At 45.5% G+C, this 18788-nt stretch overlaps 1 pseudogene; it reads right to left on the bottom strand.

Moving 5' to 3' along the window:
- Positions 1–18788, bottom strand: part of LOC126104411 (uncharacterized) — a 197027-nt pseudogene that overhangs the window by 2088 nt on the left and 176151 nt on the right.

Below are 18788 nucleotides of genomic sequence, written 5' to 3'. Positions count from 1 at the left end.
TGCCGAGTTCCGAAGACGCCGAGTCTCGTGCCGTTGGATATCCCGTCGTAAGCTGCCTCGTCCCTTGTGCCGACGGCTTCACGGGCTGGCAGAGCTGCTGTGACGGGTGACGCAGCGCCGGTTGGAGCGCGGTGAGCGGCGGGCGCTGGCGCGGCCCCTCGACGGAGGCCCCAGCGCAGGCAGAGGGCAGCCGGGGGCCCGCCACGGGCCATCCGCACTCCGCACGCGCAGGACCGCTCGGGCCCGGCCCGGCCTCGGCGCACGCATTCGTCATTACGGATTAGGGCGGGGCCGCGCCGCGCCGCGCTGCACCTGACTGCCGCCGCGGTCTCTGACCTACGCACCGCCGCGACGCCGGAGCGCGCACTAGCCACTCTGCGGCACACCGAGCGAGTGTTACAGGACCGTGTGGCGTTACCTACCACTTCGAGGCTATAAACAACCGGCGGAAAAGTACGCAAAAAATGCGGATAGATTCCTGTTTAAGAGAACGACTGAAAGGTTGTGTACCAGCTGTCACATCCTCAGCACTTTTAAAAGTTTTCCCAAAAATTTTGCCTTGCGATCATACTCCCCCTTTTTTTTTTAACACGCAGCTCACCTCAAACTCCCACAAGCTCCCCTCACTCACTCCCATCGCTGTAAAAAAAAATGGCTCTGAGCACTATGGGACTTAACATCTATGGTCATCAGTCCCCTAGAACTTAGAACTACTTAAACTTAACTAACCTAAGGACATCACACAACACCCAGTCATCACGAGGCAGAGAAAATCCCTGACCCCGCCGGGAATCGAACCCGGGAACCCGGGCGCGGAAGCGAGAACGCTACCGCACGATCACGACCTGCGGACCATCGCTGTAAAAAACTCATACCCCCTCCCACTTCCCCATTCTCACTCACTCATTAAGTCCCCTCATTGTTACTGTGTCTGTCATTGTCGGCTGTGTCGCAGCCGCATCCCCTTCGTTCTGTCCTACTACAGCAATCTCCTTTCACTCATTGTCTCCAACTTGGTCTTTCTTACTGCTACTACACTGAAGAGCCAAGGAAACTGATACAATTGCCTAATATCGTGTAGAGCCCCCGCGAGCACGCAGAAGTGCAGAAACACGACTGGCATGGACTCGACTAATGTGTGAAGTAGTGCTGGAGGGAATTGACACCATGAATCCTGCAGGGATGTCAATAAACCCGTAATAGTGCGAGAAGTTGGAGATCTCTTCTGAACAGCACATTGCAAGGCATCACAGATATGCTCAATAATGTTGGTGGTCAGGAGAAGTGTTTCAACTCAGAAGAGTGTTCCTGGAGCCACTCTGTAGCAATTATGGACGTGTGGGGTGTCGCATTGCCCTGCTGCAATTGCCCAAGTCCGTCGGAGTGCACAATGGACATGAATGGATGCAGGTGATCAAGCAGGATGCTTGCGTACGTGTTATCTGGCAGAGCCGTATCTAAACGTATCAGGGGACCTATCTCACTCCAACTGCACACTCCTCACACCATTACAGAGCCTCCAGTATCTTGAACAGTCCCTTGCTGACATGTAGGTTCCATGGATTCATGAGGTTGTCTCCATACCCGTACACGTCCATCCGCACGATACAATTTGGAACGACATTCGTCCGATCAGGCAACATGTTTCCGGCCATCAATAGTCCGATGTCGGTGTTGATAGGCCCAGGCGAGGCGTAAAGCTTTGTGTCGTGCAGTCATCAAGAGTACACGAGCGGACCTTTGGATCCGAAGGCCCATATCGATGACGTTTCGTTTAGTGGGTCGCACGTAGATATGTAGATACGTAGAAGTATATGGGATATTCAACTAAACCCGCCGTGCTTTCGTAAAAGATAGCAGAACAACAATATTTTATATTCAGATGTGCAATTTTCGGAAGCTTCATTTTAACAAACTGTACCAAAACGACTCACTTTGAATAGCTTTTTAATGCAGCAGTAGCTACAAAAATCATTATTTCGTCACACCCGCGTTATAACCCGAAAACCGACAAATAGACGGCTTTATCGTCAGAGCAATGATATCAAGTCTGACATCGAAAAATAACAGTCTAGCCCCTCCTTACCTGTAATTTCCTCTCCTCCCCTGGGAGCACCATTCGTTTACCATCAAATCTCAGCGAAGGAGATAGAGAGTTTAACAATAGTTAAACCAAGACCATACTCAACCCGCACCGATAATCCCTACAACCGGTCTCATACAGTTACTCGCTACCTTAAAGGTGTAATTCGTGCAATACAAATGGTTTTTCAATCTGTATCCTAATACATTAAAAGATTTGAACTCGTGTATTATCTAATATCGAAGTCTTAGTCACTGCAAAAATGTGCCTTGAAGTTCTGCTGCAACACGAACTTACCTGGCTAGATTAAATTTCATTTAGAAATAACTAAGTGCCATCACTGCTGAAGTCAGATTATTGTCTCTCTGCTTGAAATATAGTGCAAGGAAAATCCAGTTCCATCGAGAACGTAGTTCTTAAAAAAAAGGCATGTAAAGATTTGAATAAAGATCGCCGCGCGGGATTAGCCGAGCGGTCATAGCCGCTGCATTCATGGACTGTGCGGCTGGTCCCGGCGGAGGTTCGAATCCTCCCTCGGGCATGGGTGTGTGTGTGTATTTGTCCTTAGGATAAGTTAGGGTAAGTAGTGTGTAAGCTTAGGGACTGATGACCTTAGCAGTTAAGTCCCATAAGATTTTACCCACATTTGAACATTTTGAATAAAGATCAGAGGAATGAAAAATATAATCGCAAAAATACCATATTATATCAATACTGAATATATTTTATTCAAAAAAATGAATACAGAATCTCATGTTGTAACCTCCCCCTCACTTATCGACCTTAATGACAGTGAAAAATTAAACCGCGTGTACCTAATGGAAATTTGGGAAAAGCAATCGTCACCGAAGTTAATCTGTCGGTAAAGAGGGAGGTAAGGGTTACATCTAAATGAAAGGAAAAATGCTAACGAAATAGGTGGAAATTAATTTTGAAAAGGGGTAAAGTTAATAAAGAAAGTAAATGTGCGGCCGTTACGTTAACAATTAACTAGCGGTAATTAGATATTTGAGATTTGGGGAAAATACAGTCGCCAGTCCTAAGGACAATTACTATAGTAACTGAAAAAGAAAGATTATTACACATATAATTAGCACTAGAAGCGTGGCAACTGAAGGTTGACAAGTGTAGTGTGAAAACTGAAAGTTTGTCAGAAGTAATAAATTTCGCTACACTCTGACTTAATTTAGCAAAAGAATTAATAAAACCGGAAAATCGAATGTTAATTTAGTGACTGAAGTTAATAGTGAGCTTTCTTCTGAAGCACATCGACATTCAGTAAAATACGGTTAGTCTTGGACTACCTCAACAATCATTTCAAAAGCTACTTGAATCTACGCAATTTAGAAATAAGAGATTTAACTTTGAACTTGAATTAAATGATTCTGAACAATAGTAAAATTTAGTACGTACCAAGCTGAGCTGCAGTCGCAGGTAATCTAAAATACGGTAACAAAACTCGCACTCTTAATTTGTGCTTGTGTAATCTAAATATTGTGGCCAGCTATGAACACTTTAACTGAACTTTGAAATTAAAGCATTGAAATCGAATTATAGTACTTTAATGCTGGCGTTTGAATTTCAACGACACTCGGGTTCATTCCGGAAAAGGAAGGGACCCTGCTTGGTAATGCAATTGGGACAATGAGCAACAAATGTTCACGCTAAGTTTCTGTAATTATAGTTACGAAAATGGTACAGTTTGAAAAGCTGAGGTCTGCCATACAGTTCTAAAACTTTACGTGCTTCCAGTCTTCCTTGTTGGTTGATTGAAGGTTTGAAACCGTCGATCGAGGAGGTGGCGACAGTCACTCATTGTCGGCCGTCGCTGTTGCAGAAGCTGGATGTTGGCGCGCCTCCTTCTCGACACGGTCACCAGACGAAACGGGCTCTTGATGTGCGCCAGCTAATGCTTCCCGTCAGCGACACCATGTCAGAAACTATCATCGCAAGTCGAGCTCAATTACATGCTGCCAAACCCCGAAAGCGCGGCAACTCGCGGGAGCTTCACACTACACACCTGCTCCACTCGCTACTCCAGCCAGACTCTCTCTGCTCTGCCCGCGCTCCACGCGGCAGAGTTAACTCTACCAAAGATCCTACACACTTTGATTCTTCACACGACGTATCGATGTAATCGTTCGATAGCAGTTTTCCCTAGGCAAGACCCAGCGTAAAAATACAAATAATATTTACGAAACAAACCAATTATACATCGACATAAATGCATAAATATATATATACAAACAGTAAAACAATTACAATATATAAAGAGACAGAAATGTCATATCTTGAGGTAACAAAACAAGGAAAGAAAATAATAGTACAATAGAAAGAAATAGGAGGATATGCATTTCCGGCGTTACAATGTTTCACATGCAAGTTGTGATATTCGCTATATTTGGCTTCATTAAAACAGCAAATAGTTAATACTTTCAGCCAGAAGGCAAATACTTGTTTATAAAGAATGATTACTGTATAATAAGGCGTCGCATAGCGATGGTGGAATTTCCTAAATAATGTAATTCGTCGTCTTTGGGCGGCAACATAAACAGAAGAATACGGATAGATATGCGATCCTTCACTGTTTTGTTCGGTGGAGAACAAATGAAGCCTTGAGCGCTAAACACTTGTACTGTTTTTCTTAAGTAAGACGGACGCAGATTTGTGGCAGTCTGATCTAATTTTTACTAAATGTATAAAAAACGTGTTACGTCTAAGTTTCAGTGAAGTGTGAAAAGAAGAACTGTTATAACTTATCGTGACGACGCACGGGCGACTCAAAAGGACAATGGCTGTATAAAAGAACGCTCAATGGACATGAAACGGACATAAAAATTTACCGTCATTGTAGTACTAAGTATAAGATACGATATATGTTTTAGTTATAATAAATATTTGTTCTGGAAATATTGAATCATTTAGCAGTGCTCATTCCTATCGTCTCCTCAGTATTATTTTCATTTTAATTATGCATTTTGCTAAGATTACAGACGCCAAGATCAGCAGTCCAATGTGCGTGTTACATTGACAAAAAGAAAACTGTTTTATCGTCTTCTTGCATCAGCTTTAATATTGAATTTCCCGTTTGTGTGATGTTACAGTTGTTTTTGCGCCCTTAAGAACTTTCTGGTCCCTTAGGAAATTGTTTCCTCATAACAATAACTTCACGACCGGGTATGATTGTATCTACGACCATGAAGTAATTAGAAAGACGGTAATGCAATTTCTTAATCAATAGCACGCTAGCTGTGACTGCTTCAAGCCACGCGAAACTGCAAATAAAAACTATTCACATTTCACAATGCAATATTTTATGACAATGGTCGATCCATGATTCTTACGCCAATTGTGATTGATAAAACAGTAAGCGAAATCTCAATTTCCAACTTTTCCATTGAATAACAACATCACTTTTATGTTGTTACATCACAAAGTGCCCTTCGACGGACCGGTGACTTGAGATGACCATACATATACAAAAGACAAGGAAAATCACCCTGTATTGGTATTAATGCCCAAATTATTATTTAATTAGTGGAAAAACAATGAGATACTCAACTTGCAACCCAGATAACTGAAGAGAAACTGGATATTGGTTCCCACGCATTCTATCGAAACCGTGAACTCGACCAAAGAACTAATGTTAACCGCAGTGAATACCACTGCAGATATATCGCGTAAATAAGTCTGATGTTACACAATGCAGAAAAATTAAAATGCAGCGGAAGCAAGCAACCATCTCACCATAATCCACAATCATGTATATTCAAGATGGTCATTTATTTATCACAAGGCAAAGCCTCTGTACTAAAGTGATCAGTACGTCCTCACAGCTCCGAATGGAAGAACAGAGTGTGTTGCTTTATCTCCTGACCATCCGGCCCTCGCTAACCGATTCTGTTCACATGGCATTTATATTGCCCCGCTCACATCAGAGCTCCCATCAAAAGATAATCTACTCTAACAGACGAATAAGTGATTAAGTTTCTCTGAGACAGCGAAGTGCTTATCGATGGGCACGTGAGTACATGGCATGAAAGATGTCCAACAGCAGCCGAGTTTCATACTTCCGCCATCGTCAGTTGTTCGCCTGCTACATTCAGTGTCTCATTTACTAGTCTAATTCCTTCAGCATCGCCTGATTTAATTCCACTACATTCCACTACCGCTGAAACTTGAAGGAGGTGGGGGGCGGACACGTAGGCTATCATTGCTTGTGTAAGTTGAATAAACTTCGCAGTAAAAGTGTGAGATTTCAATATGCACTTTCACTTTAGTTACGGAGTCAAGACCGTAATGTTGTTCCAACGACTACCAAACCACTAATAGCATCAAACAACGGGCTCTTGTTCGTGAGAAGATCCATTGTAATTTCTGACTCTAGGATTTCGTTTCTGAGGAGTTAGTTCGACTGCAGTTGATGGCTCCGTGGACAATTTCGGCATTTTCTTGGGACTGGCTGGACGGTGCTTCTTGATCGCAGGCTGGCTGAGAATTTTGTTCTGTCACTGTGCAGCACTCGGCTACGTTTGAGCCTTTCCATAGCTTGGAATGTGATGTTACATCTCGACGTTCTGTGATCAATATCACGGAGAAACCTTTGCGCGACGTAGCTTTATCCGTGACAGGGAAAGGTATGAACCTCTCTCCAACGCCTAGACTTTTACTAGTTGTTGATTTTATAAGTTCTGTCGAAGAGGCTGTTTTTAAATTACCTCCAGACTCTTGACGTTAGGATAGAATCATGTCGCGTGTTGACTGGGTAACGTTTGCCCAAGGGTAGCTTTACAGCAGCTGAGAGGGATGCTTTGCTTTCGCTCAGGGTGGATCCTGATATTATTCTACCCACTGACGAGGGTAGCGCTGCGGTTCTGTTGGACAAGCAGGAATTGTTGAAAAGTTGTACTCATTTGATTTGGACAAACAGGATTTCTGAATTTACAAAGCAACCATTTATGCACGTTTGTTGAAGTACACAAAGGTTTTCTTTGTCATTTCTTTTCAAGATTAAACTCTTGCAGAGTTTATTCGAATTTAAACATTGAAGGTCAGCTTTTTGAAATTTCTGCCACCCTGTTTTCATCTAATTGACACTCTCTTCTTGTATGTGCACTTTCGTGTTAGTTATGAAGTTTCCAGAGTTATGGTACTTAATAACTCATTGCTAGACATTAGAACTGCTAGATTTCTTCCTCTTCGCTGTGTTTATGACTTTGATCCAATCCTCTGGCACGTAAGGTTCTATACTTTCCTGTTAACGTTTTACGATTATACGAAAATTCTATGATCTTCAAACGTATGGTTTCCGTTCTCACGTTAGGAGCTTGAGCTAATTTTAACAGAATCAGAGTCATTCAATATTTCGATTTAATCCAATGTAGCTGTCTAAAATCAGTATTACATACTTGATGTTTCGAGCGTTATCTTTTACGTGCTTGCTGGAACAATATACTGTTGACTTTGCCACCATCTCATTAGACTCTTAAACACAAAGACTAGTCTCGCTGCGTATTTACAGAACATTTAAATTAAAAAGATATACAATGAATCTTTTAGCGTCATGAAACAAGACTGTTGTGGAGTTGGTTCACTTTTGTTGTTGCTATTGCTGTTGCTGTGGTCTTCAGTCTGAAGACTGGTCTGATGCAGCTCTCCATGCTAGTTTATCTTGTGCAAGCTTCATCTCCGCTAACTGCTACATCTTACACTCATTTGAACCTCCTTACTGTATTCATGTCATGATATCCCTCTACAATTTTTACTCCCAACTTTCTTTTATTACCAAACTGAAAATTTCTTGATGCCTCAGGACACATCCCTTCTTTTAGTCAAGCCGTGTGTTATGTGGAAGTTCATGCCCAAACTGACACATTATCAATTTTTGTAATGTAATATGCAGATCCTAATAGTCAGTATAGTCAAGTCTTTAACGCTATATTAAAGCTGCAGACAATATTCACCACTACCAATGGTGGCACCACTAAATACTCCTTCTCCTCTCTTTCTAATACAGAGAGGGAGACCTGTTATTTCTGCAACCTTTGGGGCTTCCTTTAGCTGACTCGTGACAGGGAAGCTAATTTTGAAGGACCAGTGTGTCGTAAACTTGTTTGGTGCTGAAAATTGTCTCAGTGGTGAAACAGAACAGGGAAATCCCAACCATCGTTTCTACAGAGCAGGAGTGTGGGAAAGGGTGGACTGTGTTCTACAAAAACTGCATTATACAAGATGATAAAAGGAATTCTTTTCGGCTAGATAAGATCTGAAGGCCAGGAAAAACACACAGCTTCAGACTGCGGGTGTAGCCATTGGATGCTGTCATACTATGCAAGAATGTTGTTCAAACTCTGGGTAAGGGGTTTTGTGATTGGCTCGAAGTAATTATTTCGATAAAGGCATGATTTCCCGTGTGTGTCTATATGCAAGACTTTTGACTGGCTGTCTCTGGAAATCTGTCATGTCGTGGGAGAGATTTTCTGCCTTCTTTCCCACGCTGCACATTTATTGGTTAACTGAGATAAAATCCGTTAGAATAAGAAACTGCTGTTTATAAAATTACTATTAGTCGAAACGCACAAGGTCTGCTGCAATTAGCTCGCAATATTCTGACACTGGCAGAAGCAGCTACGTTTCGTAAAGTCAGAAGACACTTGCGGGGGACGCAATGACTAGTACACTTGTTTCAGGGATGCCATCGAGACCGTACTTCAGCTTACGCAGCTGTAGAAGATACTCACAAGGAGAGGTGCATCTGCCCCTTAGCTGAGTGGTACAGTCGGCCTTTGGCTCTGGAGCGGTGCGGTGCGGTGCGGTACGTCCCGGCGACTCCGTGTCGCGTTTCCGGGTCTGTTGTTGTTTACCGCGCCACTGCGCTGGTGTTGAGTGTTATACACTCCTGGAAATTGAAATAAGAACACCGTGAGTTCATTGTCCCAGGAAGGGGAAACTTTATTGACACATTCCTGGGGTCAGATACATCACATGATCATACTGACAGAACCACAGGCACATAGACACAGGCAACAGAGCATGCACAATGTCGGCACTAGTACAGTGTAGATCCACCTTTCGCAGCAATGCAGGCTGCTATTCTCCCATGGAGACGATCGTAGAGATACTGGATGTAGTCCTGTGGAACGGCTTGCCATGCCATTTCCACCTGGCGCCTCAGTTGGACCAGCGTTCGTGCTGGACGTGCATACCGCGTGAGACGACGCTTCATCCAGCCCCAAACATGCTCAATGGGGGACAGATCCGGAGATCTTGCTGGCCAGGGTAGTTGACTTACACCTTCTAGAGCACGTTGGGTGGCACGGGATACATGCGGACGTGCATTGTCCTGTTGGAACAGCAAGTTCCCTTGCCGGTCTAGGAATGGTAGAACGATGGGTTCGATGACGGTTTGGATGTACCGTGCACTATTCAGTGTCCCCTCGACGATCACCAGTGGTATACGGCCAGTGTAGGAGATCGCTCCCCACACCATGATGCCGGGTGTTGGCCCTGTGTGCCTCGGTCGTATGCAGTCCTGATTGTGGCGCTCACCTGCACGGCGCCAAACACGCATACGACCATCATTGGCACCAAGGCAGAAGCGACTCTCATCGCTGAAGACGACACATCTCCATTCGTCCCTCCATTCACGCCTGTCGCGACACCACTGGAGGCGGGCTGCACGATGTTGGGGCGTGAGCGGAAGACGGCCTAACGGTGTGCGGGACCGTAGCCCAGCTTCATGGAGACGGTTGCGAATGGTCCTCGCCGATACCCCAGGAGCAACAGTGTCCCTAATATGCTGGGAAGTGGCGGTGCGGTCCCCTACGGCACTGCGTAGGATCCTACGGTCTTGGCGTGCATCCGTGCGTCGCTGCGGTCCGGTCCCAGGTCGACGGGCACGTGCACCTTCCGCCGACCACTGGCGACAACATCGATGTACTGTGGAGACCTCACGCCCCACGTGTTGAGCAATTCGGCGGTACGTCCACCCGGCCTCCCGCATGCCCACTATACGCCCTCGCTCAAAGTCCATCAACTGCACATACGGTTCACGTCCACGCTGTCGCGGCATGCTACCAGTGTTAAAGACTGCGATGGAGCTCCGTATGCCACGGCAAACTGGCTGACACTGACGGCGGCGGTGCACAAATGCTGCGCAGCTAGCGCCATTCGACGGCCAACACCGCGGTTCCTGGTGTGTCCGCTGTGCCGTGCGTGTGATCATTGCTTGTACAGCCCTCTCGCAGTGTCCGGAGCAAGTATGGTGGGTCTGACACACCGGTGTCAATGTGTTCTTTTTTTCCATTTCCAGGGGTGTAGTTACGTTCCTGACTCTCGAGGGCTCTTTCGTATCAGAAATCCACGATCAAGCTGCGTTTTGACGAAACGTACTCCAGGTGGTTCAAATGGCTCTGAACACTGTGGGACTTAACGTCTGAGGTCATCAGTCCCCTAGACTTAGAACTACTTAAACCTAACTAACCTAAGGACGTCATACACATCCATGCCCGAGGTAGGATTCGAACCTGCGACCGTAACAGCAGCGCGGTTCTGGACTGAAGCGCCTAGAACCGCTCGGTCACAAAGGCTGGCAAACGTACTATAGACACAAGACCACCGAAGTAGAGAAATTTTTACGAGACGTGATACGTGTTGACCTGAAAGAGCTACTGGTATCCACTGTCTATCGTCTCCAGCGTTGTATATCGATGAAGACTCTGACGATGAAGACTCGATAAACTTCGCAGACGCTCGACGGGAGGTTACAGATTCTGCCACTCTTACGAAACGTGCATGTTGTAACACTTGAACGTACTGGAGTGGGAATACAAAACGTGCGCGTGTCTGAGCTACCATTTGAAGTTCAGCCATACAGTCGAAAAATGGAAGATCTTCGAAACTTACCCTGTGCTTAACGGGGTGTGACAGGCCGTCTTGAACTGCACCGCCATATATCTTCGTATCTCACGATCGCCGGGTGGTGGGCGATAACTATTTACAACAGTCGGCCGAGAACCTACTCCAGGTCTGTATAGGTGGGCCATGTATGTACAAAATAGCTGCAAAGCCGTCTTGTACAGACGCCGATAACGACCTCTGTGCCGATTACTTATTTTTCGGCTGCGAGACGGGAAACGACCCTTCTCTGTTCGCGCAAGCCTCGGAGGCGCCTGCAGCAGTTCCTGAGGAGTCCTCAGCGCCTTCTAGCACCGATACCTCTGTTGCCCTCTCGTCGAGCCCTGGCGGGACGCACTCACCGCTGCAACGACAAGACGACTTTGCGGTGATAGTTGAAGAACAGGATACCGCATCCACCCCTGTCCTTCGTCGAGGTAAGAGAGCGTAAACAGAAATCCTCGAAGCGCCAGAAGAAAGAGCGCGTAACTACCGAGGCAGTAGAACGGCCCGACGAAGCAACGATGGTTATGAGGTGCGTCAGCCGGAACACCGATCCGGCACGGCCGATCCTAACGATCCACATGGGCCTATGTCTCCCCCCGCTACTGGCGTGACAGCGCACTGTAGGGATGCTGGAGATCGTCGAGGCCCCGCCCCTGGGATGCACCCACTACTACGTCTGTCTCTCGAGATCCAGCGTCATCGACTTGCCTGTGAGACTGGGCGCAGGAGGTGCAGATGCATGATAAGTTTCAGGACCTTGACGATACACCGGTGCCGTTGGCCACGTCTGCGTTGACGGCGAAGGAAGGTGTGGTTTATGCATGACGGAGTTCCTGATGGACAGAGTTTAAAGCATTTTATGTAAATCAACTGTGTTATCAATTTTGAAATATTGTTCTAGTGGCTGGGGCCAGTTCGAAAAGATATTGGCAAGAGAGAAATGATTGTAGAACATAAACACGTGCATTCCTAAGACTACATGGTTCTGCACTTAATAACGCTGTAATGTTAAAACCACGTTGTTTCCGAAATATTAGTTATACAAAGTGCAGCGCTTTTAATATTCTAATGCAGGACATATATGTCCAACATCTGACATATGTCCACCCTCCAACTTCTTTGTCCCTTTCACTACAGTGACAAACTTTAAGATGGTAAAACTCCATTCTACACCATAGAAAAACGTAGATTCTTTGTGTTACGTGCACAACATAGCTCTCTGGAGGTGGATAGCACCCACGGCTCACATCCAATTACAGTTCACATACTATGCTTGCATCAGTCCTGCCAGCCTGCTTCAACGGACCAATACCTATACACACACATAAAAAAAGTTTGCATCACCTCAGTTCCTAGAGTTACGGAACCAGTACAGAAAATTGGAATAATCAACATAAACATCGTTTCCACCCTTTTTATTGCTCATCAAAACCACACATTGCATTTTGTACCACCATACAGCGAGACCTTCAGAGGTGGTGGTCCAAACTGCTGTACACACCAGTATCTCTAATACCCAGTAGCACGTCCTCTTGCATTGATGACGGAGGGAGTTGGTGTAGTGGCTAGCACACTGGACTCACATTCGGGAGGACGACGGTTCAATCCCGCGTCCGGCCATCCTGATTTAGGTTTTCCATGATTTCCCTGAATCGCTTCAGGCAAATGCCAGGATGGTCCCTTTGAAAGGGCACGGCCGACTTCCTTCCCCATCCTTCCCTAATCCGATGAGATCGATGACCTCGCAGTTTGGTCTCCTTCCCCAAAATCAGCCAACCTATCTTGCATTGATGCATGCCTGTATTTGTCATGGCATACCATCCACAAGTTCATCAAGGCACTGTTGATCCAGATTGTCCCACTCCTCAATGGCAGTTCGGCGTAGATCCCTCAGAGTGGTTGGTGGGTCACATCGTCCATAAACAGCCCTTTTCAATCTATCCCAGGCATGTTTGATAGGATTCATATCTGGAGAAGATGCTGGCCACTCTAGTCGAGCGATGTCGATATCCTGAAGGCAATCATTCACAAGATGTGCTCGATGAAGGCGCGAATTGTCGCCCATGAAGACGAATGCCTTGCCAGTATGCTGCCGATATGGTTGCTCTAACGGTCAGAGGATAGCATTCACGTATCGTACAGCCGTTACAGTGCCTGCCTTCCATGACCACCACCAGCGTACGTCGGCCTCACACAATGCCACCCCAAAACAGCAGGGAATCTCCACCTTGGTGCACTCACTGGACAGAGTGTCTAAGGCATTCAGGCTGACAGGGTTACCTCCAAACACGTCTCCAATGACTATATGGTTGAGGACATATGCGACACTCATCGGTGAAGAGAACGTGATGTCATCCTGAGCGGTCCATTCGGCATGTTGTTGGGCGCATCTGCACCGCACTACATGGTGTCGTAGCTGCAAAGATGGACCTCGCCATGGACGTCGGGACTGAAGTTGCGCATCATGCAGCCTATTGTGCAGAGTTTGAGTCGTAACACGACGTCCTGTCGCTGCTCGAAAAGTATTATTCAACATGGTGGCATTATTGTCAGGGTTCCTCCGAGCCATAATCCATAGGTAGCGATCATCCACTGCCGCCCTTGGGCGGCCTGAGCGAGGCATGTCACTGACAGTTTCAGTCTCTCTGTATCTCCTCCGTGTCCAAACAACATCGCTTTGGTTCACTTCGAGACGCTTGGGCACTTCCCTTGTTGAGAGCCTTTCTTGGCACAAAGTAGCAATGCGGACGCGATCGAATCGCGGTATTGACCGTCTAGGCATGGTTGAACTACGACACGAGCCATGTACTTCCTTCCTGGTGGAATAACTGGAAATGACTGGCTGTCGGACCCCCCTCCGTCTAATAGGCGCTGCTCATGCATGGTTGTTTACATCTTTGGGCGGGCTTAGTGACATCTTTGAACAGTCAGAGGGACTGTGTCTGTGATACAATAGACTGCTACGGTCGCAGGTTCGAATCCTGCCTCGGGCATGGATGTGTGTGATGTCCTTAGGTTCGTTAGGTTTAAGTAGTTCTACGTCTAGGGGACTGATGACCTCAGATGTTAAGTCCCATAGTGCTCAGAGCCATTTGAACCATTTTTGTGATACAATATCCAGAGTCAACGCCTATCTTCAGGAGTTCTGGGAACCAGGGTGACGCAAAACTATTTTTGATGTGTGTATGTAATAGGATTGCAACATATGCTCAATGTCAGCATACAGACAGTGTTTGTCTTTGATATATTTGAAGAGAGGGATGCAGTAATATCTTATCGAATTCTGAGAATTGCGAAGTTTTTGTAGCTCGCAGTTTTTTGTGTTGTATGGTACAAACTAATGACGATAGAGAGAATGTTTGGGTGACAAACGTGAATAAATCGCGAGGGAAGCATCTGCTTAAGACTGCAGTACCTATATGTAGTTAGGAAACGCACTGCAATGCAGTAGCAAAATCCTCGTCCTTCTTCCAGTCCTCATATGATGTGGAGTCTTCCGCCGGCCGGTGTGGCCGAGCGGTTCTAGACCCTTCAGTCTGGAACCGCGCGACCGCTACGGTCGCAGGTTCGAATCCTGCCTCGGGCATGGATGTGTGTGATGTCCTTAGGTTAGTTAGGTTTAAATGGTTCTAAGTTCTAGGGGACTGATGACCTCAGATGTTAAGTCACATAGTGCTCAGAGCCATTTTTTGTGGAGTCTTCCTAATTTTCCCGATAAGAAACACCACCATAACTGCTTGTACTGTCTTTTCTGCTGCCTCTGCGTGTATACAGTTGTCTGAGCTTTGCTAACATGATCCCGTTTCCACCAAGTGGTCTAAACATGGTTCTATCACATAAGTTCGTCCTTTCTCTCCACTGGATGCACAAGTTGGTAGATAGCGCTCTCCTGCTTCCAACTTCGTTTGGCCTGGTCTTACATGTTGTACACGATTGGCTGAGCTACGACAACATGTTCCCATTTCGAAAGAGTCGTCAAAACACAGCCATGTTGCATTAACTCGGCTCATCTGCTTCTCCATAGGACTCAGAAGGTGCTAGATATAGCACACTCCAACTTCCGCACAGTTCCTGTGGTGTCACCGTCAGACACCACACTTGCTAGGTGGTAGCTTTAAATCGGCCGCGGTCCATTAGTACATGTCGGACCCGCGTGTCGCCACTGTCAGTAATTGCAGACCGAGCGCCACCACACGGCAGGTCTAGAGAGACGTACTAGCACTCGGCCCCAGTTGTACGACGACTTTCTAGCGACTGCACTGACGAAGCCTTTCTCTCATTTGCCGAGAGATAGTTAGAATAGCCTTCAGCTAAGTCCATGGCTACGACCTAGCAAGACGCCATTAACCATTTCTAGAGAGTGTCTCACTTGTATCATCAAGAATGTTGTATACAAATGATGGATTAAAGTTAAGTATTCCAGCAGCTACGTACTTTTCTTTATAGCATTCATTACGTATCCTGTTTCAGACTTAACGCAAGCTTACGTGAGTAAACGCGTGCCTTTCGGTTACCCGTCACTGTGGACTGGCTGTCTTGTCAGTCCACTACAATTCCGTCTTAAACTTAAACGATCACATGGACAAAGCTGTAGGAAGGGTGGAGCAGAGACTGAGGAACAGTTAGAAGGTGCAGAGTGACTGTCTAGAACCGTGCTGAAGTTTTGTTGCATGGAGCTCTTAGCAGACATGTTCTAAAGAGGTGACTCGTTTCGAGATATGAGCGTGTCACTAGTGGCTGCAATCATTACAAGACATCTCCACAGGATCCAACACAAGAATGTGGTTGAATTGACAGACTTGAATCCAAATTGTAGAGAGCATTTTTACCCGAAAACGTAACACTATAGATCTGAAAAGCCAGGATCTTGTACATTTCTTATGACTTCAGTCTAGCATTGCATTTTTAAGTGATTCCTGACATAACGCACCATCTACTGTATGTGATCATTCTTAATCAACCATCGTCCTCCCTCGTCTATAGCCCAGTAGATATACTGCAGAACCTCTGTCACACTGCCTACATGGCATCAAGGTAGGATGCGTTACAATGCTGTTCGGTAGTGTGAGAAATATATACCGGTGGCACGAGGGAGCCGCAAATATCGGCTTAATAGAAATTCGGTGAGAAGGGTAATTCTATCATCAGCTTACAGTGCTAGCGATGTGGGCTTGCGCTTTCGCGTTCTCCATCTATATGCAGTGTAGTAGTATTTGTGTGCAAGACCACTTTGTTTGGAAGCAATATCTTACCTCGATTTATAAAGCTTGTATAGTTTTTAATCTTGATTCGTTAGCGATACTTGTGTGCATCTGTACAACCAAGACCACTTTTTTGCTGGGTGACAGTAAAGTAGTCGTTAATAGCCAGTTGCTTATCAAACGATTATGTCTCTCTTCCTAAGACGCACTGGTACCAGCCGGCCGCTATGGCCGAACGGTTCTAGGCACTTCAGTCCGGAACCGCGCGGCTGATACGGTCGCAGTTTCGAATAGTGCCTCGAGCATGAATGTGTGTGATGTCCTTAGGTTAGTTAGGTTTAAGTAGTTCTAAGTCTTGGGGACTTATGACCTCAGATATTAAGTCCTATAGTGCTTAGAGCCACTTTTGAACACACTGGTACCATTCGTAAGAAAAACAAACGAGACATGTCCATCCATCACGGATTTGAGCTCAATATTTTTTGGTATCACTGGCATTTAGTTATCGGCGAGGTGTTATACTTAGTAGGTGATGTGTGTTAGATTTGCTGTGATCAGCAGGCTTATAAAGTATGTGTTGAGGTGAAAAGTTACTGTGATCAGTGCTCCAACATGAACAAGGAAAATTAGTATGTCCAATTAAGGGAGGTATGGATTTGACATGGAGAACTGCAATTTTAGCATATAAGTAGCTGTAAGGTGGATGAAAGATTTTACATAGAAAGTTATGTCCAGTCATAAGGAGGATATAGATGTTGATATTTCCAGAGCCACAGCCGCAGGAAGTGGTATTTCCGATACTTTGTTCTATTCGTAATATTTAATTGTAATTACAGTAATAAATATTTATCTGCTTTCCTGTGACTACACAGTTTGGAGTGCAGGGCGTGTGGTAGAGGTAGCCGGTGCGCGGCATACATTGACATTTCTGGTTTAAGGTACGAGCCGTCACTGCACTGGCTGAACTGGACAGGCTAGTGTACAAGTGGGCAGCTGACGTAACCGTGTCGTCCTCTTGGTGGGTGAGTAGCGAAATGATACTCAGTGTGTGTTGTACAGCCTTCGTGATTGCAGGTGTTGCGAGTATTCTTCGATGTTTATGTGGAAATTTGGACATATTCGATATGCCGAGTGTTTGCGCTGGAGAATTATTCTCTCCCGAGTAAACCGACCAGTTGACTGCTTATACTGCCATTCTACAGGCTTCCCGTCTTCATTTGGTTGAGAGAACATCGACTGTGATGTGTGTTGTTTGCATCTAGATGGTGAAAAATAGGTGCAAGAAACATTTTCTGGTTCTCTAGGCTTGAGAGACACATACCATTATGAATACTGAAACCATAGTTGATTTTGTAAAGTACAAGATGATCTGGAATCTGTCATAGCATTGACATCGGTGCGTGTTAAAATATTCGAAAGGAGATACCAGTTTCCTCTATTCTCAAGAATTCATGTAGAGGTCTTCACAGACGAGAGAAGTTTGTACTTACTCAGTGGTTTGCAACGTGTCCCACATAATGATCTTGCTAAAGTTTCGGGTTTCGAGAGACATAATTTCCACTCTTTATCTTCGGAATAGTACCGTGCAAACGATCGGTTGATACTGCTACGTGGTTGATATCTAGAACAGTTGTGTAAATGGTGTGATATTCTGGCTAACCGCGAGAATATACATGAAATTGCGGAAATTTTTATATGCTGCTCGCTGATTTCAGCATAAAACTGTCATAAATACGTGGTTTTCTTACCGTGTAAAATCGGATATTGCAGCTGATATCGATTTCGAGATCGGTAAATGAATTCGCGATTGATGAAGCATTTCTCATCGGCAGTGCTCAGAAGTAAATGTCCTGGTAATTCCAGAATCTGGGTTGATTGATTGATTTGTGGGGGGTTGAAAGGACCAGTCTACAAAGGCCATCGGTCCCAGAAACTGGGGATGATTGCAACACGTTGCAGAAACCATAACAGCAAGCCGGCCAGATCAGAGACAGTACCGTTAGTGGATGCTTTTGTGCTGGGAGAACGAGCCCAGCCCTTATACACCAGTTTGGAGAGTGACCACTGTCGACAGAGGGTGCTCTGATCACGCATCAGGGCAGCACATGCAGTGTCAGATGCCTCATGACCGTTGGCCATGGTGGATGACTGATCGGCCTCGTGGGAAATATCTAATGCTGCGACTATATACGGTGCATGTGCTTTTGGGATCTTTCTGTCTTCGCAGTATATGAGTGAGTATCTAGTTATCGATAGCTATACGCAGGATGTAGAAGTGATGGTTTTGTATGTGCAGGATACGAATTGTGTTTGCTACAATGATATGGTATGGTGGTAAAATCTTTTATCGTAATATAGACTGGTTGGAGATCCGTTTCACACTTAAATATTCAATCATTCCTTGACAGTAACCGAACAGTGCAAATGAGGAAATTGTCTTTGGCGATAGTTTACATATTTCAAGATCTGTAGACCACATTTGCAGGGTTTAACTGTCAGTGCAGTATGACTGCTTATGATTTTCGATCTATGTAAGTTAGTTTGCCTCTGAAATTCTCGTTATTTGTCCACCTGCAGAAAGTGATGGACAGTGTTCCACACCA

Source organism: Schistocerca cancellata, chromosome 1 (assembly GCF_023864275.1).
Source record: "Schistocerca cancellata isolate TAMUIC-IGC-003103 chromosome 1, iqSchCanc2.1, whole genome shotgun sequence".
In the NCBI taxonomy this organism is placed as follows: Eukaryota; Metazoa; Arthropoda; class Insecta; order Orthoptera; family Acrididae; genus Schistocerca; species Schistocerca cancellata.
The sequence above is the reverse complement of the archived record's forward strand: the minus strand, read 5'-3'. Positions and strand labels throughout refer to the sequence as shown.